At 44.1% G+C, this 24,222-nt stretch overlaps 1 protein-coding gene across 2 annotated transcripts in view; it reads left to right on the top strand.

Moving 5' to 3' along the window:
• Positions 1-24,222, top strand: part of CERS3 (ceramide synthase 3) — a 129,227-nt gene that overhangs the window by 21,710 nt on the left and 83,295 nt on the right. Inside the window, exon 1 of one of the 2 annotated variants that reach the window (XM_056571817.1) lies at positions 10,100-10,205. The exons of the other annotated variant lie outside the window; for it this stretch is intronic. The gene's annotated coding sequence lies outside the window, so the exon portion shown is untranslated. Of the gene's footprint in view, positions 1-10,099; positions 10,206-24,222 lie in introns of those variants that run through there. 2 annotated transcript variants of the gene reach the window in all.

Genomic DNA, 24,222 nt, shown 5'->3' with positions numbered 1-24,222 from the left:
ACACAAATGGATGGAATTAGTAACTAAATGGAGAGCTGCCTATAAAACCCCTTATACCTCTAGATATAGAAATGCACTACAGTTAGGGTATGTTCACACTACGGACTTAACTAACTAACTTTAGTGTAAATGGGTCTCCGCGAGACCCGTTCACACTGCGGAATTTCAAATTGAAATTGTTCAGCGCAAAGAAAGAACATGCTCATTCTTTGTGCGGAAGTCCGTGAGTACTGCATAGCCCTCAATGGTGACGGCGCAGTGCCACGCGGTCCTACCGCCGCCGTCGGCTGCCAGGCTGAATCTCCGCTCGTGGAATTCTGCGAGCGGAGATTCCGATCACACTCCGTAGTGTGAACATACCCTTATAGGAACATACAAAGTGAATGGAGATAAGGCCCATCTAGTCTGCCAGCTCTAGCGGAGACTCAGAATAGATAATGTTCAGCACATTAAACGTCTGGAATTTTTTTTTTTTTACCATGAACATTAGATTTTCTGCCTCCGATTTTCCTAAAAGCCAAAGCAGACAAATTTCACAGTCTGAGGTTTTCAATAAAAAAGAACAAATGCAGAATAATCGCTGTATTAGCATCTGTCTAATAGGCACAATGGCTAAAATGTTTCCTATGGTTTTATCTCATCTGAAGCAATAGTGTTTATATTCACATGCCCTGTACTCCTCTTCACTGTAAGCATGCATACATATGACATGAAGAGAGCAGCAAGGGAATACAATCTTCCCATTGTTATTGAACTAGAAGTCTCATTGGAAATAAAGGCAGTGGCCTGATCTGGTTGCAGTGGACATTACCCTGCTTATACTGGGCACTCGCTCAGGGCCTGGTATACATTTTATACTCATATCTCCCCAGGTAATCCAATGTGATGATGAGACCTCAATAAAAAGCATATTACCTCCAGAACAGCACCAAACAAATACTGTACTACCATACAGCACCCATATTATCCCCAGTAGCACTAAGGGTACGTTCACATGCGCAGATTTTCAGCGGATTTTACACTGCAGATCCGCTGGTGAAGGCCCGCTCTATGCTGGCTTTACATGTGCCTGCTTGTAGTGGCAATACGCCGCTACCAGCAGACACACTGCGATGTACGAGTCGCAGTATACTCGCACATCGCGGGAGCTTTCTGCCTAGCTTAGAGCAGGGAGAGCGGCCGTGATGTGCTAGTACGCCGCGCACATCGCTGCAGGGTGTCTGCTAGAGTGCCTGATAGAGCGGGGCCTTCACCAGCGGATCCGCAGCTAAATACGCTGCGAAAATCTGCGCGTGTGAACGTACCCTTAGGCTGTATTCACGTGGCAGAATTTCTGCTTGTGGAATTCCACACCGATTCTGCATGCAGATTCCACATCAAATTAACCCCTTAACGACGCAGGACGTATATTTACGTCCTGCGCCTGCTACCATGATATGAAGCGGGATCGCACCGCGATCCCGCATCATATCGCGTCGGTCCCGGCGCTCATCAACGGCCGGGACCCGCGGCTAATACCACACATCGCCGATCGCGGCGATGTGCGGTATTAACTCTTTAGAAGCGGCGGTCAAAGCTGACCGCCGCTTCTAAAGTGAAAGTGACCCGGCTGCTCAGTCGGGCTGTTCGGGACCGCCGCGGTGAAATCGCGGCATCCCGAACAGCTTGCAGGACACCGGGAGGGCCCTTACCTGCCTCCTCGGTGTCCGATCGGCGAATGACTGCTCCGTGCCTGAGATCCAGGCAGGAGCAGTCAAGCGCCAATAACACTGATCACAGGCGTGTTAATATACGCCTGTGATCAGGATGAGAGATCAGTGTGTGCAGTGTTATAGGTCCCTATGGGACCTATAACACTGCAAAAAAAAAGTTAAAAAAAAGTGTTAATAAAGGTCATTTAACCCTTTCCCTAATAAAAGTTTGAATCACCCCCCTTTTCCCAAAAAAAATAAATAAAACAGTGTAAAAAAAATAAATCAATAAACATATGTGGTATCGCCGCATAAAAAAAAAAAATTCCAAAGTCAAAAAAGCGCATTTTTGGTCACTTTTTATACCATTAAAAAATGAATAAAAAGTGATCAAAAAGTCAAATCAAAACAAAAATCATACCGATAAAAACTTCAGATCGCGGCGCAAAAAAATGAGTCCCCATACCGCCCTGTACGTGGAAAAATAAAAAAGTTATAGGGGTCAGAAGATGACATTTTTAAACGTATAAATTTTCCTGCATGTAGTTATGATTTTTTCCAGAAGTGCAACAAAATCAAACCTATATAAGTAGGGTATCATTTTAACCGTATGGACCTACAGAATAATGATAAGGTGTAAGTTTTACCGAAATATGCACTGCGTAGAAACGGAAGCCCCCAAAAGTTACAAAATGGCATTTTTTCTTCAATTCTGTCGCACAATGATTTTTTTTTCCGTTTCGCCGTGCATTTTTGGGTAAAATGACTAATGTCACTGCAAAGTAGAATTGGCGACGCAAAAAATAAGCCATGATATGGATTTGTAGGTGGAAAATTGAAAGGGTTATAATTTTTAAAAGGTAAGGAGGAAAAAACGAAAGTGCAAAAACTGAAAAACCCTGAGTCCTTAAGGGGTTAAAGCCCAATAGACTTTAATGGGATCCCGCACTCCCATTCACACTTTAATGGGATCCCGCACTCCCATTCACACTTTAATGGGATCCCGCACTCCCATTCAGAATTTCAGCATACGGATTTTACATGAAATCTGCACAAGCCTGAAACACCCTGAATGAATGAGGACGCGGAATTGGTGCGGATGTGCGGAAATCTGCCGTGTGAATATAGCCTAAATAAATACTACTTATGGGTATGGTCCCACGTAGCACATATGCAGCGTATTTTATGCTGCGCAAAATCTGCTGCACTGCTGGAAATACACTATGTATTCTCCGATAAGCATACACACAGGGCTTCCCCACTGCAGCACGGTGTGCAGTGAGAATTAGAGGCAGGACCCCACGTTACAGTCACGCTGGCGCACGGACCCGCCTACAAATCTTAGTGTGTATGAAGCGAAGCCTGTGTGTATGGCCATTGGAGAATACATAGCGTATTTCCTGCTGCGCAGCATGAAATATGTAGTATGCACTACGTGGAACCGTATTCTTAAAGTGAACATAATGCACCCCAGCAGCACCAATTACCCCCCACCCCTTTGCAGGGCACAGATAATAGCACCTGCATCTTTTAAAACTTCACCCCACCCAGTCTCATCCTTTTAACAGTTGCATTGCTAATACTTAGTGTACAAGATATATACTGTACGTAGTACCAATATACCTGGCACTTTGAGGACAAAGACTATTCATTTATTACTTAAATGGGTACTCCAGAAGAATAGAATGCTTTCATATCAACTAGTGGCAGATAATTATACAGATTTCTAAATTATTTCTGTGGTGGCTGGGTGGTGCTGGTAATAGTGGAGGGTATGTTGGTATTAACCCTGTGTTGTCGTGACGTCAGGATGCGGTTTTCCTTAGATTAGTGATCCTACCGCCAACCATCCCAGAAAGGGTAGGGAGGAATAATTAAATGTCCACAGCAGATATTTGATGAAACCGGAATAAACTTTACTGCATATTTTATGCAACTGCAGTTAACAGAACAGTCTTTGTATAGAGGACCGTAGTTCAGGTTCCTCACAGGTTTACTGGGACTACTACTGAGTACAATGAGCTTTGGTTTGCTAGCCACTGTGCTACTGAATTTAGGGTATTTGAGTTGCAGTAGTCACACAGGATTTTAGTAGTTTTGAGTTGGAGGACTCACTGTTTAGTGGCTGCGGAAGATAAGGCTTCAGGCCTAGCTTGAATTGATAATTGTACTGAGAGGTGCTTTCTCTGATAGTCCGGAACCAAGAGAGTGAATTTAGTGGCAGCAGCCCCTTATATCTTAAGAGGGCGGGACAAAGCTCATTGGTCAGCAAAACCTGTCAGTTATGAACTCTGGGTATATCACATGACCCAAAGGTCCTTAAACCATAGCATAACATAAATCCCAGGCCATGACCTCTAAGGTCCTATACATAGGTATCCTATATGAATTAAATATATAAATATACATTAGATATCAACATATTAAGAGACGACTAGGGGTTAGCCCTGCAGGAGATCCCATTATCATGGAGGCACTCTGGCTGAGGGGACACCACACTTCTATAAAAAAAAAAATCTTAATCCTTCCAGTAGTTATCAGCTGCTGAAGTTGAGTTGTTCTTTTCTGTCTGACAACAGTGCTCTCTGCTGACACCTCTGCTTGTCTCAGGAACTGTCCAGAATAAGAGCAAATCCCCATAGCAAACCTCTAATGCTTCGGACAGTTCCTGAGACAAGCAGAGGTGTCAGCAGAGAGCACTGTTGTCAGAAACAAAAGAACAACTCAACTACAGCAGCTGATAACTACTGGAAGGATTAATATTTTTTTATACAAGTATTTAACAAATCTGTTTAACTTTCTGGAGCCAGTTGATTTATAAAATTTTTTTTTTTTAAGTTCTTTTCCTGGAATACCCCTTTAATGCTCTATTCTCCCAGCTAGTTTCTGCTTTTAAAGCGACAGTGCCTATTTAAAGGACAAGTATCATGAAAGAAAACGTATCTCCTATCCGATTTCCTGTTTAGAGCCCCAGCTCTCCTTCACAGCGGTGTGTCATGACCCTTGCCCCTGAGCATATAGCTCCATGGGAGAGCAGTTCAGCAATCTTCCCATAGAACTATATAGAGGGGCAGGGTCGTGACGCACCGCTGTGAAGGAGAGCCGGGACCCTAAACAGGAGATCACGGGGGGCGCCAGCGCTCGGACCCCCGTGATCTAAAACTTAACCCCATCCTTCGGATAGGGAAAACGTTTTCTTTTTTCACGATACTTGTCCTTTAAGGAAGGGTGCTTTTGGGGGGACGTTCTCAGCTCATGGTTGGTGCAAACCTGCAACCTCTAGAGCAGTGGTCTTCAACCTGCGGACCTCCAGATGTTGTAAAACTACAACTCCCAGCATGCCCGGACAGCCGTTGGCTGTCCGGACATGCTGGGAGTTGTAGTTTTGCAACATCTGGAGGTCCGCAGGTTGAAGACCACTGCTCTAGAGTAATGTTTCCCAATCAGGGTTCCTCTAACTGTTGCAAAACTACAACTCCCAGCATGCCCGGACAGCCTTTGGCTGTCCGGGCATACTGGGAGTTGTAGTTTTGCAACAGCTGGAGGCACCTTGGTTGGGAAACACTGCCCTAAACATTAAAAGTAGGATTTAAATAGACGTTATATGTCTAACAGGTCATACTAGAAGATAACATTGAGGTTATATTTGTAGCTCTGTTTTTAACTTTAAGTTATGTCAGCGACATGAAGGCCAAACAATAGAATACAGGTTTATTATCAAAACACTTGACCTTTGCAATACAGTGAAGAAGATGAAGTAACACAAACGAGGACTCGGTTTCCGGTCGTGTGATATTGTATTATGTGCTCCTTGTCAGTTTCCTCTGAAGTCAATATTTCATCATTGCTCAACGTTATTCTACCTCTAAACCTTCCCCACAATAATCTTCAGCAAAGCAAGGGTGTGGAGGAAGTGGATTGCTTGTGTCAAGAAAAACACATCTATTGTCTCATTCTCGCCTTTTGAAGTAGATCTATGAAACATCTGGGGTGGCCCAGTACGGGAGGTGTTACCCTGTGCTCCTGCTGTCCTGTCAGGCAGCCTCCTTCAGTGTCCCGTAGGCCCCCTGCACTTGTTTCCCCATTGTAAATATGTTTTACCATGTAAAGTGTTATACAATGTAATGGTATACCATGTGATATGTCATGTGATTGTTACCCAGGAGGTACCAGTGATCAGGTGATGCCAAGAGTGACCTATGGGCTCCCTGCTAGTCTCCCCCATATAAGCCCTGGGTGGAGCTTCTTTCTCTTTGAGCTCTGCTCTTCTGCTAAGCTGAGGTCCAGTGCAGTCGCCTAGTGTGTGTGTCCAGAGTGTTGGAGACCTCAAAGTCCGGTCCTGCAGCCACCATCAAGTCAAGTAAGATAAAGTCACAGCTTTATGAGTCAAGTCAGTCCCTGTCATCTGTCAAGTCTGCGTAGTCTGCATTCAATTGTCCAGTTCTTCTACAAGTCCCAGCAAGCCCTTAAGGTCTCGGCATCACTGGTCACCTCCTTGGGCCCTGGCTGAACTGTATAGACTTTACCAACTGTCTACCCTCAGTAAAGCTACCGTTGTCCGTAACTTTGTGTCGGAGTCTTTATTGCGCCCGTGCCTAGCCTGGGATCCAGCGGTATACCTTCGGGTGGTTTTAGGCTAAACCATGCCCTGGCGTCACGAATACAAGGGGTTAATGCCATCTGCCTCTAGGATAACAACATCTGCCCTGCACCACATATCTTTATTCCCAAAAGGGTTAGGAATTGTAGTAGAGAAAAGACTCCATACAGGAAGAGATATTTTCATGTCCTTCAGCTCACAGGGCCCGCTGATCGTGGTCAGATCTCATGTTCTTTCATATATATATATATATATATATATATATATATTGCACAATGATTTGGAGGAGTTCACGAAAAGATCATTTTTGTGTTTGATCTTTTAAACACCATCTCCTCCCCAGTGGACATTGCCCAGTAGACATTGATTCTGAAGACGTCAAAATCGTGAAAATGTTACTGCTGTGGAAATTCCGCCGTGTGCAGTGTGCAGCCGAATCCCATTGAAATTAGGACTCCTGGGCATATTAAGGTCTCCACTGGGCTTTTGTCCCATGTAGCCCAGGGTCTCTACTTCCTGCACAAACTAACCACCTACAGTACTAACTTCTCCTACCACAACTGCAAAAATACTGCTTGAGAGGGGATTGGAAACTGAGCAGGGACCTCCAACTATCTAAGGCAAGGTTTCCCAACCAGGGTGCCACCAGCTGTTGCAAAACTATAACTCCCAGCATGCCCAGACAGCCTTTGGCTGTCTGGGCATGCTGGGAGTTGTAGTTTTGAAACAGCTGGAGGTACCCTGGTTGGGAAACACTGATCTAAGGCTTCACATAAAAAATTGAATCAGCTGACTTGTTTTTTGGCTGATCGCTGGAGTGTCTACAGTAGGTAATGGCCAGGTATGAATTAGTACTGTGTACGCACTGTCATCAATCCATGTAAAAACCCTAGACCTCATACATGCATCCATTGTGCCTGTATATCCTATGATAGTAGGAAAAGAAAATACAGGAACCGGATTTCAGCACAATCCACCATTCAGAGGTAATCCACCAGTCAAAGGCAAGGTACCATTTACAGTATAGTAAAATTTATTCAGCCAGGTATTGACGCATTTCAGGGCTCTGGGGCCCCTTCTTCAGAATAGTAGATGCCTACTATTCTGAAGAAGGGGCCCCAGAGCCCTGAAATGCATCAATACCTGGCTGAATAAATTTTACTATACTGTAAATGGTACCTTGCCTTTGACTGGTGGATTACCTCTGAATGGTGGATTGCGCTGAAACCCGGTTCCTGTTTTTTTTTCTCCTACTACCATAATTATATCGGTAGGTGTATACCTTGACCGATCCCGGGAAAGCAGCACCCCTATACTTATACGTTGATACTGTGGTTGTGTCCGACACACAACCCACCAAGGTGAGCATATTGGAATAATTCGGCTATTCAGCCTATCTATCTATGCTGTGTACCAGACGGTACTGTCCTATGAGGAGCTCTGCCTTTTTGTCTCTATAGATTGCATGTATATCCTATGAAGCCATAATACATCTATTATAGAAGTGCATGAGCTTTTTGATTTCTTAAGGAGTCAGATTTTTTTTTAAATGACAAAAATGTGTAATGCTACATGAGATGTCATATACATTCATTATTCTCTAATGTACTGCTTCTAGGGGAGAATATCTCATACATAAGCCACTGGACAGGGCATGGTACGGTGGCACGTTGTCTCCCTTTGGCTCTTCTCACGTGTAAATAGATTTCTAATCATCCAGCTGTTTCTTACAGGAACCTATTTTGGGGGCTAAAAAGTCAGAGGCCAGATGTAAGCTAGAAGTGAATTGGGAAATACAAAACACCATAGTTTTAATGGCGTTTTGAGGCTTAGTGGCAGTTTTGTAGTGTTCTCTGGGTAACGCATTTTTTGCAAGAAATGATTGCATTTTTCTTTCAATAGGCTTCTATAGATGGAAAAAAAAAAACCTTCATGTGTGTATAGATATTGGCGTATTTTTCGGGCAAATTTTTCACCCAAGTCTTCAACAGAAATCCTTGAGTCACATGATTAAAGAATCACATGACGTGTAATACTATTTTTGGAAAAAAAAACTAATGCCACAAAAACTGCATCTTTGAAGTAAAAAAATTAGAAGGCAATTTTTTTGTAACTTTTTCTTTTGTCAAAAAAAAAAAAAAAAAAAGGAACAAACTAAATTGAAAAAACTAAAAAAATTGTGTCTTTATAGCCAGTGGTCACTTTTATTTTAATTACTTTCTTGTAATTAGTCAAAATGGTTCTAGAAAAGTGAGGCCTTTTTAAGAAGCTATTTAGGACACTAAATAATTCAGTATATATTGCAAAGTCATTTTCCCAGAAAGGGAGCAAAAGGCATAATGCAATGCTACAGGCAGTGGTTCACTTATAACAACATCTGTAGGACCAGAAAAAGTATTACCTATCAGTAAAGTGGAGAGCGGAGGATGCGTGGGCATGACTGTAGTTTCCTATAAACCAGGTCTGTCAAGATGTCTGTTCATCATCTGTCAGCAGCAGGTGCCAGGTGTCAGCAGTTTCCAGGACAGGAGGAATACGATCTCTACGACATCATTTACATGTCCATGAACTTTCCATGAACAAGCTTTATATTACGTGCCAAAAGCATGATCAGATACCTGCTTAGGTCTCATAGGATCTGATCATGTTTTGGAGTAAAATCTTCTCAAGACCTATTATGGCTCAGAGTTGTACAGAACTGTAATTTGGTTTCTATATGAATGAATGCTGAGAGCAAAGAGGGACAAGCCACACACCTAACCACTCCCTAAGCCACGCTCCCAGCCACGCTCTAACCACGCTTGTACATGCAGAATGGGAATACCTCCTATAGGACCTCCTATGCACAGGGGACAGACTGACAACAACCACCATCATAAACCATGATAAACCATATAAGTGATTACATACAGCAACGTCTCACAGGTGATGTCTCTCTGACTGGAGTTGCTAATTTTCCTTTTTCTTCTCCATCCAGCTCAGCTACGACTCATCTCTGCAAGAACTAACGAGTGGGTCAATAAGCGGGTTGAGGAAGAGTAGGTAGGATCTCCACATTAGGTAGTTAGGTCACTCCAGTAGGTAGACAGATCCCTTCCCATAGTTTCCCCTATTACGTAGGCGTGCCGAGTAGGTTGACTGCCCTAGATAGCTGCCCCTTGCAGTTAGAGTCCCCACAAATAGTTCCCTTCTGTAGACACCCTAGAAATTTACTTAGTAATTTATTTATTTAGTAAAATACCTAGTAGTTTTAGGTAGACCACCGAGTAGGCAAATCCCCCTAGATAGTTGCCCCTACTGTAGATAGTTGGCCCCTTATAGATAGTTGCCCCCATATATTTATTTTTTACCTAGTTTGGGTGCAAATTAAGGTGGGTTGCATTTATTACCATGACTGCTGGAACTCCCGGTGATGCTGGATGGATGCTAGACAGCTTCCTCTTACAGAACAGACCAGGGGCGGACACAGACAGCAGAGGGCCCCTGTGCAAAGAATGTGCCTGCCCCTCCCCCTCATACTTTAATTGTTCAGGAGCCCCCCCCCCCCTTCATATGTATCATACTCAGGTGGACCCCATATGTCACTTGCTCAGGGGGGCCCCCACCCATATCAGTTGCATGCATGCACACTGAAGCGATGTGCGAGTCGCTGCGCATGCACGGTGTACTCGCACACATCGTGGCAGCTCCCCCTGCTCTATGAGTTAGGCCAAGAGCTGCCGCGATGTGCTAGTATACTGTGCATGGACACGGCAACCTGCACATCGCAGTGTGTCTGCTCGTAGCAGCGTATTGCAGCAGGCACCTGTAAAGGCAGCATACAGCGGTGTTTCAGCGGCAGATCCCCAGCGTAATACACGCTGGGGATCCGCTCGTGTGAACAATGGAACTGAGCTGGAGACAAACAGTGAGAGGTATACCCCTTTAATATATGACTATTACCAGCCACTCATCAGCAGCTTATATGTCTGGATTCCATATTGTTCCAATCAAAAATTATTTTTTTATGCACTTTATGGGGCAGATTTATGCTTGCAAATGTGCCAAAAACTGTCTTGCACCAGATTTATTATGTGTTTTAGACACTATTGCATCTTGCCCAACAAGGGGCAAGGCTTATACAAAATGGGTGTGACAGGTGTTGTGGGTTTTTAGATGCATTTATTATTTGCGTTTTTTTTTTGTTTTTTGTTTTTTAAACCCACCTAATTTCTGTGCAGTTTCACTCCACTCAATGGGGGAGATTTATCAAAACCTGTCCAAAGGAAAAGTTGCCCAGTTGCCCATAGCAACCAATCTGATCGCTTCTTTCATTTTTAAAAAGGCCTCTGCAAAATGAAAGAAGAAATCTGATTGGTTGCTATGGGCAACTGGGCAATTTTTCCTTTGCACTGGTTTTGATAAATCTCCCCCAATGGGTGGCAAAGGGATCCACAAGGCAAAAGACTGCACTGAAAAGTACACTAAATCCATCATACATGGTGTAGCAATAGGGTCAATTTGGCACATTTTATAATGGCAAAAGGGAAAAAGGTCTAAGCTAGAAAAGTGCTATCTATCTATCTATCTATCTATCTCATATCTATCTCATATCTATTTATCTCATATCTATCTATCTATCTCATATCTATCTATCTATCTCATATCTATTTATCTCATATCTATCTATCTATCTATCTCATATCTAGCTATTTAGATATTCTCCCCTTGAAGAATTGCTTGTATGGGAGAATGGCTGCATATACACAGTCCAAAAGAGTCTGTACTGCAGTCGAGGCTTCACATCTCTGTAAAGCAGTGGTATCCACACTGTGGACCAAAAACTGAAGCAAAACTACAACTCCCAACATGTTGCCTGTGGAGAGGGCTAGGCTGCAGTTGGACTCCTATAATGCTGGCTTATCCCTCACAGGACAAAAGCGTCGGGCGGAGAACCTCCAGCTCACTCAGCCATTCATAGTTGGGAGGCCGCCGTACATCTCAGATAATTCCCATACCCACTTGCTTTGGCAGGTTCAGCCGACTTTGGTATAAGGTTCTATGGGCATCTTGGGGGAGAGTTATCAAAACCTGTGTAGATGAAGAGGGGTGCAGTTGCCCATAGCAACCAATCAGCTCACTTCTTTCATTTTTCCCAGGCCTCTTTAAAAATGAAAGAGGAGATCTGATTGGTTGCTATGAGCAACTGCACTTCTCTTCCTCTGCACAGGTTTTGATAAATCTCCCCCTTATGTTGGGTTACAGGTGGCCAGAATAAACCATGATTGTAAGAAGACATTCAGGAAACTTATAAAGACTGAGCATATTTTAATATTGGCTTTACCAGGTGAATCAACAAGAGACAGAAACTCCTGATTTACAAATACAAACAATAAATTGCTGTCTGTTTTGTTTTATATGTAAAACATTTTTAATAAAGAAATATAAAAAAATACAAACAATATCCAAAGTGTCTGTATGTCCATGAAGTAATATTTGCCAAAGAAGAGAACAAAATGTCCAATGCATATTCTTGTCTTTCAGAAGACCTTGATGCAACCCAAATCAAATAAAGTAGAATTAAAGAAGATATCCAGCGAAACAAAATTTTCCCGATTTCCCAGGGCCCCTGCTCTGCTCCAGGAAATGACGCACCCCCTCTATTCTTCTCTATGGGAGAGGCGGAGACACCGCATTCCTCAGTCTCCGCCTCTCCCAAAGAGATGAATAGAGGGGGCGTGTTTCGACCAGCTGACGTGCTGGGTACGAAACGCGCATTAGCACAGCAGAGACAGGGCCGAGCCAGGGCCCCCGTGTGGGACATTGCGGGGGTCCCAGGGGTCACACTTGCAGATAGGGGATACATTTTTTTTCACTGGACATCTTCTTTACGGAAGCAATAGATACATTTAAGATTTTCCATAATAAAAGGGCTCTACTAAAAGTTTATAGCCCTTTTAGCCCTGCTCAGAGATTTCTTATACTTAAAATCTGATGCCATATTCCAAGCAAAGGGTCATTTATATGATTTATGCTTAGGATGTTGTTTTAGATTTTCAGTGACAAAAATCTTGTGCCACGTCACAAAGGGTCTAAAGGGTCCAAAAGTGCAGGTTATCTTCTGTGAGAACTAGGGATCAGGCATTTTGAAATCCAACATGCCCAATCCTTTTTTTCCTTGTTGGGAGAAAGGTAGATGGTAGGCTGGTCCTAACAAAATAGGCCGGTTCTACTGTCATTCCACAGCTGGGCACCATCCAGACCCATTCAAACTATGGAATTTTCACTCTGAGTTATTCCAAGTGGAATTTCACTTGCACACCCGTGCAATCAGCACTTATTTATCCAGATTTTGGAACTACTGCATCAGAAATTCTGCAATGTAAAGTGTTCAACCAAATCTGATAGAAATCAATGGGACGCTGCTGCAAGCAAAATCTGCCCAGAATCTACCCTTAGTGTTCTAAACAGCTCTTTTAGTATGCAAATCAGTGGTTGTTATGATATTACAGACTTTATAGGATCATTTTTATAAACATGTGACATATCAATGTGACATGTCAAAAGCAGGGCCAGACTGGGGATAAAAACCAGCCCTGGAAATTATTGCATATCAGCCCCTCAGCACTGTGTGATTGTGCCAGCCAATGGCCGCCGAGCGCAGGCGTATCACTTTACGTGGCTATATACATACCCATATTAATGTGTGTGTGTAGATATATATATATATATATATATATATATATATATATTACCATATATAAACCAATAGTAAGCAGCACATCCAGTAAAAAGAGTCCCAGGGGTGCACGCCAATTGGATCTCGGTGCTCAGATCCACCTTTAGATAAAGATGATAATAGGCAGCACACCAAAGTTAGTGCAAATAAAGGTGTTCTTTATTCCATATACGAGACAACGTTTCAGCGATCTCTCATCGTCACTTGAAAATGGCGATGAGATTGCTGAAACGTTGTCTCGTATATGGAATAAAGAACACCTTTATTTGCACTAACTTTGGTGTGCTTCCTATTATCATCTTTATATATCTTACCAATATACAAAACTACCTATTAGTTTGGTAGTTTGTCTCCATATTAGCTAGGTAGGAACATAGTAGATAGTCCCCCACATTAGATGTAAGTAGCAGAAGTCCCCCACAGTACGTGTAGGCAGCAGAAGTCCCCCACAGTAGGTGTAGGCAGCAGAAGTCCCCCACAGTAGGTGTAGGCAGCAGAAGTCCCCCACAGTAGGTGTAGGCAGCAGAAGTCCCCCACATTAGCTGTAGGCAGCAGAGGTCCCCCACAGTAGGTGTAGGCAGCAGAATTCCCCGACCGAAAGAAGGTATAGGCAGCAGAGTTCTCCCCAGTAGGTGTAGGTAGCAGAGTCCCCCCACAGTAGGTGTAGGCAGCAGAGTTCCCCCACAGTAGGTGTAGGCAGCAGAATCCCCTCACCAAATCCAGCTCTAACACCCCGACCCTCCATATTCCCTTCCCTCCCCAGGATGGAGAAAAAAATTTGCTCACCTCATGTCCCACACAGCGATCTTTTTTGCAGCAGGGCCCGCGTCTTCCATCCTCGACAGTGCAGGCGCCGATGAGTGACTTCATTGGCGTCTGCACTACGTGGTGGTGGAGATCACGACTCCTATCTGCATAGGCCGCAGATGCGTCACACACAGAGAGGAGGCCGTCTTACTGGGATCTGGGATGAGTGGCCTGGATCCTCAGTAGCAGCAGCGGGCCCGGACCATGGCAGAATGGACCGGCATACAAGTGTCAGGATCTTGTATGCTGGAGTGAGGCAGGTAGCAGCTGGCCTGTGCTGCTTTCCGCATTGGGTAGCGAAACACAGGCCGGCCGCAGCAGGCCCACAGTGCGGGCGATCTACTGGGAATTTTTCCGGTATCAAGGTAGGCCAGTCTAGCCCTGGTCAAAAATTGTGATGCAAAAACAAAGGAACAGAGGTGCTCCTCTGAGCTCTGTTCCACTTTGTTTCTGCTCCAGCTCTGCTTAGTATGCAGGGTAAAGAGTTGTAGAAAGTCTATGAGGCCTCGTTCACACTGTGAAATTTTTAAGCAGAATTTGGCAGAAAAATTCAACTCGGAAATTACAATGCAGCCCTATTGTTTTCATTGGGATTCTGCTGCACCATGCAAACATTTGAATTTAAAACTCCGGCCTCCGGATATTTTCCCAAAAATTACTCTGTGTAAACATAACCTGAGACTTTCTTTAAATCTGTACACTGCATGCCCTGCTTTTTGAGAAGAGTGGAGCACAAAATATAGGGCACAGTGCTCAGCAGAGTGCTTCTACCCCTTTGTTTAAGCGACTGGTAGGGGTCTAAGCACTTAGACCCCCAACTAACAAAATAATGACGTCAAGAGCTTTTAAAAATAAGTTATCCGTGAACATTATGACCTTTTTACATGTCTCTACGACGTGTATCTATAGACAGTTCTAAAATAGGTGGAGCATCACTAATGTTACTGCTGCCTCGCCTTATAAACTTGTCATAAGTTAAACTCAGTGAACTTCTCATAGTTTTCTTCTTTACATATCAGCTGACTTATAGAATGTAAACGAAACACACAACCGGTTACATTCTATAGTGAGCTATGTTTCTAACAACAGATTCTTAGCTTCATTCTGCGCTTGCTCTCAGGGGTTAAAATACAGGCCGCTGCATGTAATGCTTTTTAACACTGTCATGAGCACTTCCCATTTGCTGTGACACGACATGGGGCGGGGGAGCTGGAGTCTTGCCATCAGGAGGCCTAAACTACTTCTCCAGCAAGCGTTTGTTCCTGAAAGTATGTTAGTCAGGGCCCACGGTAGATGTAACCCTGTTACTTTTTGTCTTCAGGGATAAGGGATATTTACCAAATCAATATTCCTCCATAGAATCGAAGGAGTCTTCTTGTGTAAAAATGTTCTTAGGTATATTCTGTATATGGGACTTGCAGCATTTGCAGTACTTGGGTCCTCGGTTTGAGTAGTTTGTATGTTTTCCCTGTGTTTGTGCAGATTTTTCCCAGGTGCTAATACTTATACAACATGCTTATATGGAATTTAGATTGGGATACACAATGGGGACAGTGATTGATGACAATCTTACAGCGACGTAGGTACATTAGCACTATATATGAAAAGGAATAAAAGAGATACATCTGTTCCTGGGAAAGCTGGATGATTGCTAGTATAGCTGCAGTTGCAACCTCTGAAGCGTGTAACAAATCTGACCAATAAACCTGCTTAAAGGGGAACTCCAGTACAGAACATGTTATCCTCTATGAACAGGATAGGGGATAAGTGGCTTACCCAGCTGTTGGACCCCTGCAATCTCCTGCCCGGCACCCTGGCTCTATCCATGCATGGAGTGACCTCCACTCCGTGCGCGGATTACTGTTTACCACGGCATGAAGCGGTGGCCGACAGGCCCCTTTAATGTATCTCTATTGGAAAGACGGAGATACACAAGCTCTGTTTCTTTGGCTCTCCCATAGAAATACATTGAGGGCCGTGTCAGCCATCGCTTTGTGCCGTGGTCAACAGTAATCCATGCACAGAGCGATGGTCACCCATGGAGAGAGCCAGGGTTCCAGGAAGGAGATTGCGGAGGGTTTCAGCGGTCGGACCACGTGATCATACACTTATCCCCTTTCCTGTGGCTAGGGGAAATGATGTTCTGCACCGAAGTTCCCTTTAAAAAGGCATATTTATTATTTAGGAGCCTGATGATGCTGGGTGATAATACTTTTGGGTGCTAACAAGGTAGCCATAACTGTAGTTCCAAGCTTTCCTGGAAACATTAATAAATAGCAAGATGTTTATAAAATCTAAACATCATGCCAGAAATACTAAAAGAATTGCCTTTAATATGCTACAGAATAGTGTTTCCCAACCACAGTGCTTCCAGCTGTTGCAGAACTACAACTACCAGCATGCCTGGACAGCCTTTGGCTGTCCATTCATACTGGGAGTTGTAGTTTTGCCACAGCTCGAAGCACATTGTGCTAGTTGAAGGTTGATGTTAAAGAGTACCTGTCATAAAACCATGTTTTCTAAACTAACCCAGATTATATTCCCTAACACCCCTCCTGCCCTTAAAAAAAAATGTCCGAGCTTTAGAAAGCTCTGTATCATACCTTTCCCCTTGCTCACATTGTGTGAACTCACGGCATGAGAAAGTGGGTGTTCCCCTGCAGGCGCAACATCACTGAAGCCTGTGAGAGCTGTGCCTCGACATGCCCCGCACACACTTCCTGAGTTTGGTCTCCTGCCAGGTTGGGAGGAGACCAAACTATGACTATTGCAGGGAACAGAACAGAGCCACCTATTGGCCGTTTTTTCAACCACATTAAAAACATATAAAGGTTGAGAATTTTAAAAGCAAGTAAATAGCAAAGTGTCTTATAATTACATAAGGAACAATGGGGGATATTTATCAAAGTTGTCTATTTCCTGCATCAATATAGATCAACCTACAGAGGGTTAGGCTGGTCTATTGTGCACTTAATTTATCAAAAGTCGCACGGCTCTTGATAAATTCTGTGCACAGACGTCGGGATCTATGCTTTAGACTGTATTTAAACCTCCTCCAACATGGTCTGACATTTCAGTGTACTTTCAGCCCATGCGACTTGTCGCTGAAAAGTCGCTTTTGATAAATTCAGCACCAATGCATTTTTCCGTCTAAAATAGACTAGAATGCATCATGTTCTAAAAATCCTCTAAAGCAAAAGTCGCAGAAAAGTCGCACAAATTTAGACTGCGACTTTCTGTGCGACAATTTTAGACGGGAAAAAAACTGTCTAAATCCTTAGATAAATCTCCCCCAATATGTTAAAAGTTTAGTTAGGTGACAGATACTCTTTAAGTCATAAACGTGTAAAAAACAAAAAATTGGGGAATTAGTAAAGTCGTTGTTTATGTATTTTGCCGTATGTATAGAGCATGTATAATCTATATATAGAAAATATTTACATTATTAAAAATCATTATATCTCTGACAGTCTAATCACCCTAGATCTTGCATAAACACTGGGGCTGATAGGAATCCAGTATATCTACCGAGGGTGGGTGGAACCTGAAATAGCCAATATATGCAAAAATAGAGGTGGATTTTGGGGTGGGGGAGATCAGTGAGGATTTACTGAGCACAAAAGACCTGCTTGTTACACATACTTGTTCTGAAGATCACTTATCCTTAGTTTACTAAATACACCTAAAGAATCTATGGCATGCGTTCAGGAGGGCTGGATTCCTGATTTGTCATTTGTTCCTGTCATCCCCAGGCACTGTTATTTTTTCCAATAGAAACCTGGCAGTTATGTTACCGGCTTTATTTCATCATTACTTTACCTATACACCTAAGATATCATTTAAAGTTTTATTGGTGTGCTAGTTACCTATTGATCTGGTAGTAGTAGAAAAGCATGCGGATGGTGTATAGAAATTGCCACTTCTATAGTGGTTTATACATTTTGACTATGTACAAAGGTGCCCACTATAGATAAGATATTTCATTGTCTATGCTAGTGTTTCCCAACCAGTGTGCCTCCAGCTGTTGCAAAACTACAAATCCCAACAAAAAGCTGTAGGAGTTGTAGTTTTGCAACAACTGGAGGCACCTTGGTTGAAAAACACTGGTCTATGCACAATAAATGTAAATGAACTCTTCATAGTTATTATTTTATAATATAATAATAATAAACAACAATGTTATAATAAACAACCATATAAAATAAGCAATAAATACAGTGACACCTCTTTTCTTTTAGGCTAGAGTTACATATATGCGGCGTCCGGCTCTGGCAAAACTGGGTGAAAATTGTCACAACTGATGCCAGAAGTGTATCAGTTGGCATCACTTGTGCATCGGCGTCCATTGTTTTTGAATGATTCTGAACTGTCCCATTCAAATAATTGGGATCAGTTCTTGCTTCATTTTCCCATCCGGTGCATTTTCTGCATGTCTTAAAGGAGCTCATTATTTTCAATGGGATTCTGCTGATTTGTAAAGACTGCAGAATTGCCACAACAGAATTTCGTTGGCGGAAATGTTCATTCTTTGGGCAGAATTCGACTGGACTGTATTGCTGTCTATAGTGATGGTGCCGTCCGCGCAAGGTCCTACTGCCGAAGTATTTGGCGGCACGTATCCACATCTCAACATAATCAGACCACAGGTGTGCACATAATGGGTGGCTTCCCTATGTCTATCTCAGGGCTCCGTCTCCTGAGTGTAGTAAACCATATATATAGAAATAGACATAGACTGGGAATTGCACTTAAAAAGTTCTTTATCTCCAAATTCATCCATATACAAAACAGTAGAGAGATATACAGAACATAATCACCCGGTGCTCAATAAACTGTTCAGAGATCAATCCACTCGGTGTCTTCAGAACCTTCCATCCCAGACTTGCTGCTTGCTGGACGGTGTGTTCCTGGCCATGTGGACGCTAATTCTGAGGGGGGGGGTGAAAACGCTTGCTGGCATGCGAGCTGCTGGACGTTTCAGGAGTCTCCTCCCTTTCTCAACAGAGAAAGGGAGGAGACTCCTGAAACTTCCAGCAGCTCGCATGCCAGCAAGCGTTTTCACCCCCCTCAGAATTAGCGTCCACATGGCCAGGAACACACCGTCCAGCAAGCAGCAAGTCTGGGATGGAAGGTTCTGAAGACACCGAGTGGATTGATCTCTGAACAGTTTATTGAGCACCGGGTGATTATGTTCTGTATATCTCTCTACTGTTTTGTATATGGATGAATTTGGAGATAAAGAACTTTTTAAGTGCAATTCCCAGTCTATGTCTATTTCTATATATATAAAGTATTTGGCGGCACCTGTTGCCAGAGTAATTACGCTGGCTGAATGTCCGTAGTGTGGACGAGCCCCTATTTTTGTATATTCCACAAAGAATTATGCCCTGTCGTAAATATGTGGCAGATATGTAAATGGTAAATCCAACATTTGAATGGCTTTGAAATACTTGACGTGAAAAGGGGACACGACAAACTGCCCCCCTCATTTTGCACTTCCAAGATGCTATTTTTTTTTAGACCTTTTTATTAAATAGAAGTCATTAACAAATCTGTTTAACTTTCTGGCACCAGTTGATTTTAAAAAAAAATAAAAAAATGTAACTGGAGTACCCCTTTAAACTCCTTCATTGTATTTGCAGCTAACACTTCAGCAGGAAGGTTATTTCAAGCATCCACTACTCTCTCAGTAAAGTAATACTTCCTCATATTACTGCATAAACCTTTGCCCATCTAATTTAAAACTATGTCCTCTTCTGGTAGTTTTTTTCCTCCTTTAATTCCCTTCATGCTTTAAAAGCTTCTATCATATCCCCTATGTCTCGTCCTGCTTCTATACACGTTAAGGTACTTTAACCTTTCCTGGTAAGTTTTATTCTGTAGTCCATGTAATAGTTTAGTAGCTCTTCTCTAAAGTCTTTACAAAATATCTACGGTATATCTTTCTGTACTACGCACAATACGCCAAGTGAGGTCTCACCAGTGCTCTGTACAGTGGCATGAGCACTTCCCTCTCTACTGCTAATACTAGGGATGAGCGAATCGAATCTGACGAATCCAAATTCGTTACGAATTTCAGGAAAAATTTGAGTCGCAATTAATGCAAATATCGCCACGATTCAATCACGCAAATTGCTTAATTAAATTCCATTTAGTGCAGTTAAGGCTCCAGGGCATCTAAAATGCCAGATTCACATGTGAGGACATGTCGCAAGGAATCCTGGGAAAGCGGGAAAAAGGGTTGGCTGGATGACCCTGAATCACATGCAGCATGCAGCCTATCAGCAGCTAGCCACCCCTGTGATGACACAGCCCTATATAATCGGCAGCCATATTGCAGCCACTCACATCAGTGTTGTATTGCAGAGAGAGAGAGGGACAGAGAGCAGTGTGTTGCACAGAAAAGCTTTTTTACAGCAGCAATTCACCTCAAGCCCAAATCAAGCCTAGAAGCACTGACAGGGAAGGGAGTGGGATTGAGAGAGAGAGAGAGTGCAATTGTGGGTGTATTACAGCAGTGACTCACCTCAAGCCCAAATCCAGCCTAGAAGCACTGACAGGGAAGGGAGTGAGATTGAGAGAGAGAGTGCAATTTTGGGTGTAGTACACAGCGACTGTGTGCTGCAGCACTGGTGTGTACAACAACTGAAAAGCTAATAGTAGCCAGCCAGATAGGGTGAGCAGAGCACTAAAAGCGCATTGTCCTCTATTAAGTGTAACATGTGCGTACATCTAAGTGGTGTACCATTTTGTTCCTGTTAACCCCTTAAGGACTCAGGGTTTTTCCGTTTTTGCACTTTCGTTTTTTCCTCCTTACCTTTTAAAAATCATAACTCTTTCAATTTTCCACCTAAAAATCCATATTATGGCTTATTTTTTGCGTCGCCAATTCTACTTTGCAGTGACATTAGTCATTTTACCCAAAAATGCACGGTGAAACGGAAAAAAAAATCATTGTGAGACAAAATCGAAAAAAAAACGCCATTTTGTAACTTTTGGGGGCTTCCGTTTCTACGCAGTGCATATTTCGGTAAAAATTACACCTTATCATTATTCTGTAGGTCCATACGGTTAAAATGATACCCTACTTATATAGGTTTGAATTTGTCGCACTTCTGGAAAGAATCATAACTACATGCAGGAAAATTTATACTGTCACGATGCCGGCTGGCAGGTAGTGGATCCTCTGTGCCAGAGAGGGATTGGCGTGGACCGTGCTAGTGGATCGGTTCTAAGTCACTACTGGTTTTCACCAGAGCCCGCCGCAAAGCGGGATGGTCTTGCTGCGGCGGTAGTGACCAGGTCGTATCCACTAGCAACGGCTCAACCTCTCTGGCTGCTGAAGATAGGCGCGGTACAAGGGAGTAGACAGAAGCAAGGTCGGACGTAGCAGAAGGTCGGGGCAGGCAGCAAGGATCGTAGTCAGGGGCAACGGCAGGAGGTCTGGAACACAGGCTAGGAACATACAAGGAAACGCTTTCACTGGCACGATGGCAACAAGATCCGGCAAGGGAGTGCAGGGGAAGTGAGGTGATATAGGGAAGTGCACAGGTGAACATACTAATTGGAACCACTGCGCCAATCAGCGGCGCAGTGGCCCTTTAAATCGCAAAGACCCGGCGCGCGCGCGCCCTAGGGAGCGGGGCCGCGCGCGCCGGGACAGGACCGACGGAGAGCGAGTCAGGTACGGGAGCCGGGGTGCGCATCGCGAGCGGGCGCTACCCGCATCGCGAATCGCATCCCGGCTGGAGGCGGTATCGCAGCGCCCCGGGTCAGTGGATCTGACCGGAGCGCTGCAGTGAGGAGAGTGTAGCGAGCGCTCCGGGGAGGAGCGGGGACCCGGAGCGCTCGGCGTAACAGTACCCCCCCCCTTGGGTCTCCCCCTCTTCTTAGAGCCTGAGAACCTGAGGAGCAGACTTTTGTCTAGGATATTGTCCTCAGGTTCCCAGGATCTCTCTTCTGGACCACAACCCTCCCAATCAACTAAAAAAAAAGTTTTCCCTCTGACCTTTTTTGATGCCAGAATCTCTTTGACGGAGAAGATGTCCGAGGAGCCGGAAACAGGAGTGGGGGGAACAGATTTGGGAGAGAAACGGTTGATGATAAGTGGTTTAAGAAGAGAAACGTGAAAGGCATTAGGAATACGAAGAGAAGGAGGAAGAAGAAGTTTGTAAGAGACAGGATTAATCTGGCACAAAATTTTGAAAGGACCAAGATAGCGTGGTCCCAACTTGTAGCTAGGGACACGGAAGCGGACATATTTAGCGGAGAGCCATACCTTGTCTCCAGGGGAAAAAATGGGAGGAGCTCTTCTTTTCTTATCCGCAAACTTCTTCATGCGTGATGAAGCCTGTAAGAGAGAATTTTGGGTCTCTCTCCATATGATGGAAAGATCACGAGAAATTTCATCCACAGCGGGCAGACCAGAGGGCAAGGGGGTAGGGAGGGGGGGAAGAGGGTGACGGCCGTACACCACGAAAAATGGGGATTTGGAGGAAGATTCAGAGACTCTGAAGTTATACGAGAATTCGGCCCATGGTAGAAGATCTGCCCAGTCATCCTGGCGGGAGGAAACAAAATGTCGTAAATAATCACCCAAGACCTGGTTAATTCTTTCTACTTGTCCATTGGATTGAGGATGATATGCAGAAGAAAAATTTAATTTAATCTTGAGTTGTTTACAGAGAGCCCTCCAGAATTTAGACACGAATTGGACGCCTCTATCCGAGACGATCTGCGTAGGCAACCCGTGAAGACGAAAAATGTGTACAAAAAATTGTTTAGCCAACTGAGGCGCTGAAGGAAGACCAGGAAGAGGGATGAAATGTGCCATTTTGGAGAATCGATCAACGACCACCCAAATAACAGTGTTGCCACGGGATGGGGGTAAGTCAGTAATAAAATCCATACCAATCAGAGACCAAGGCTGTTCGGGGACAGGCAGAGGATGAAGAAAACCAGCGGGCTTCTGGCGAGGAGTCTTATCCCGGGCACAGATAGTGCAGGCTCGCACAAAGTCCACAACATCCGTCTCCAGAGTCGGCCACCAATAGAAGCGAGAGATGAGTTGCACAGATTTCTTGATGCCTGCATGACCTGCGAGATGGGAGGAGTGACCCCATTTGAGGATTCCGAGGCGTTGGCGTGGAGAAACGAAGGTCTTTCCTGGAGGAGTTTGCCTGATGGAGGCTGGAGAAGTGGAAATCAGGCAGTCAGGAGGAATGATGTGTTGCGGAGAGAGTTCAACTTCAGAAGCATCCGAGGAACGAGAGAGAGCATCGGCCCTAATGTTCTTATCGGCAGGCCGAAAGTGAATTTCAAAATTAAATCGGGCAAAGAACAGGGACCACCTGGCCTGGCGAGGATTCAGCCGTTGGGCAGACTGGAGGTAGGAGAGGTTCTTGTGGTCGGTGTAAATAATAACTGGAAATCTTGATCCCTCCAGCAGATGCCTCCATTCCTCAAGTGCTAATTTAATGGCTAGAAGCTCTCGATCCCCGATGGAGTAGTTCCTCTCCGCCGGAGAGAAGGTCCTAGAAAAAAAACCACAAGTAACAGCATGCCCGGAAGAATTTTTTTGTAGAAGGACAGCTCCAGCACCCACTGAGGAGGCATCAACCTCCAATAGGAAGGGTTTAGATGGGTCAGGTCTGGAGAGCACAGGCGCCGAAGAAAAGGCCGACTTGAGCCGTTTAAAGGCGTCTTCCGCTTGAGGAGGCCAAGACTTGGGATCGGCATTTTTTTTGGTTAAAGCCACGATAGGAGCCACAACAGTAGAAAAATGTGGAATAAATTGCCTGTAATAATTGGCGAACCCCAAAAAACGTTGGATAGCACGGAGTCCGGAGGGGCGTGGCCAATCTAAAACGGCAGAGAGTTTGTCTGGATCCATTTGTAGTCCCTGGCCAGAGACCAAGTATCCTAGGAAAGGAAGAGATTGGCATTCAAACAGACATTTCTCTATTTTGGCATAGAGTTGATTATCACGAAGTCTCTGAAGAACCATACGGACATGCTGGCGGTGTTCTTCTAGATTGGCAGAAAAAATCAGGATATCGTCCAGATATACAACAACACAGGAGTATAAGAGATCACGAAAAATTTCATTAACAAAGTCTTGGAAGACGGCAGGGGCGTTGCACAGGCCAAAGGGCATGACCAGATACTCAAAGTGTCCATCTCTAGTGTTAAATGCCGTTTTCCATTCATCCCCCTCTCTGATGCGGATGAGATTATAAGCACCTCTTAAGTCCAGTTTGGTAAAGATGTGGGCACCTTGGAGGCGATCAAAGAGTTCAGAGATGAGGGGTAGGGGGTAGCGGTTCTTAACCGTGATTTTATTAAGACCGCGGTAGTCAATGCAAGGACGTAGAGAGCCATCTTTTTTGGACACAAAGAAAAATCCG

Source organism: Hyla sarda, chromosome 4, assembly GCF_029499605.1.
Source record: "Hyla sarda isolate aHylSar1 chromosome 4, aHylSar1.hap1, whole genome shotgun sequence".
Lineage (NCBI taxonomy): Eukaryota > Metazoa > Chordata > Amphibia > Anura > Hylidae > Hyla > Hyla sarda.
Note: the sequence above shows the minus strand (reverse complement) of the source record. Positions and strands in the feature narration are given on the sequence as shown.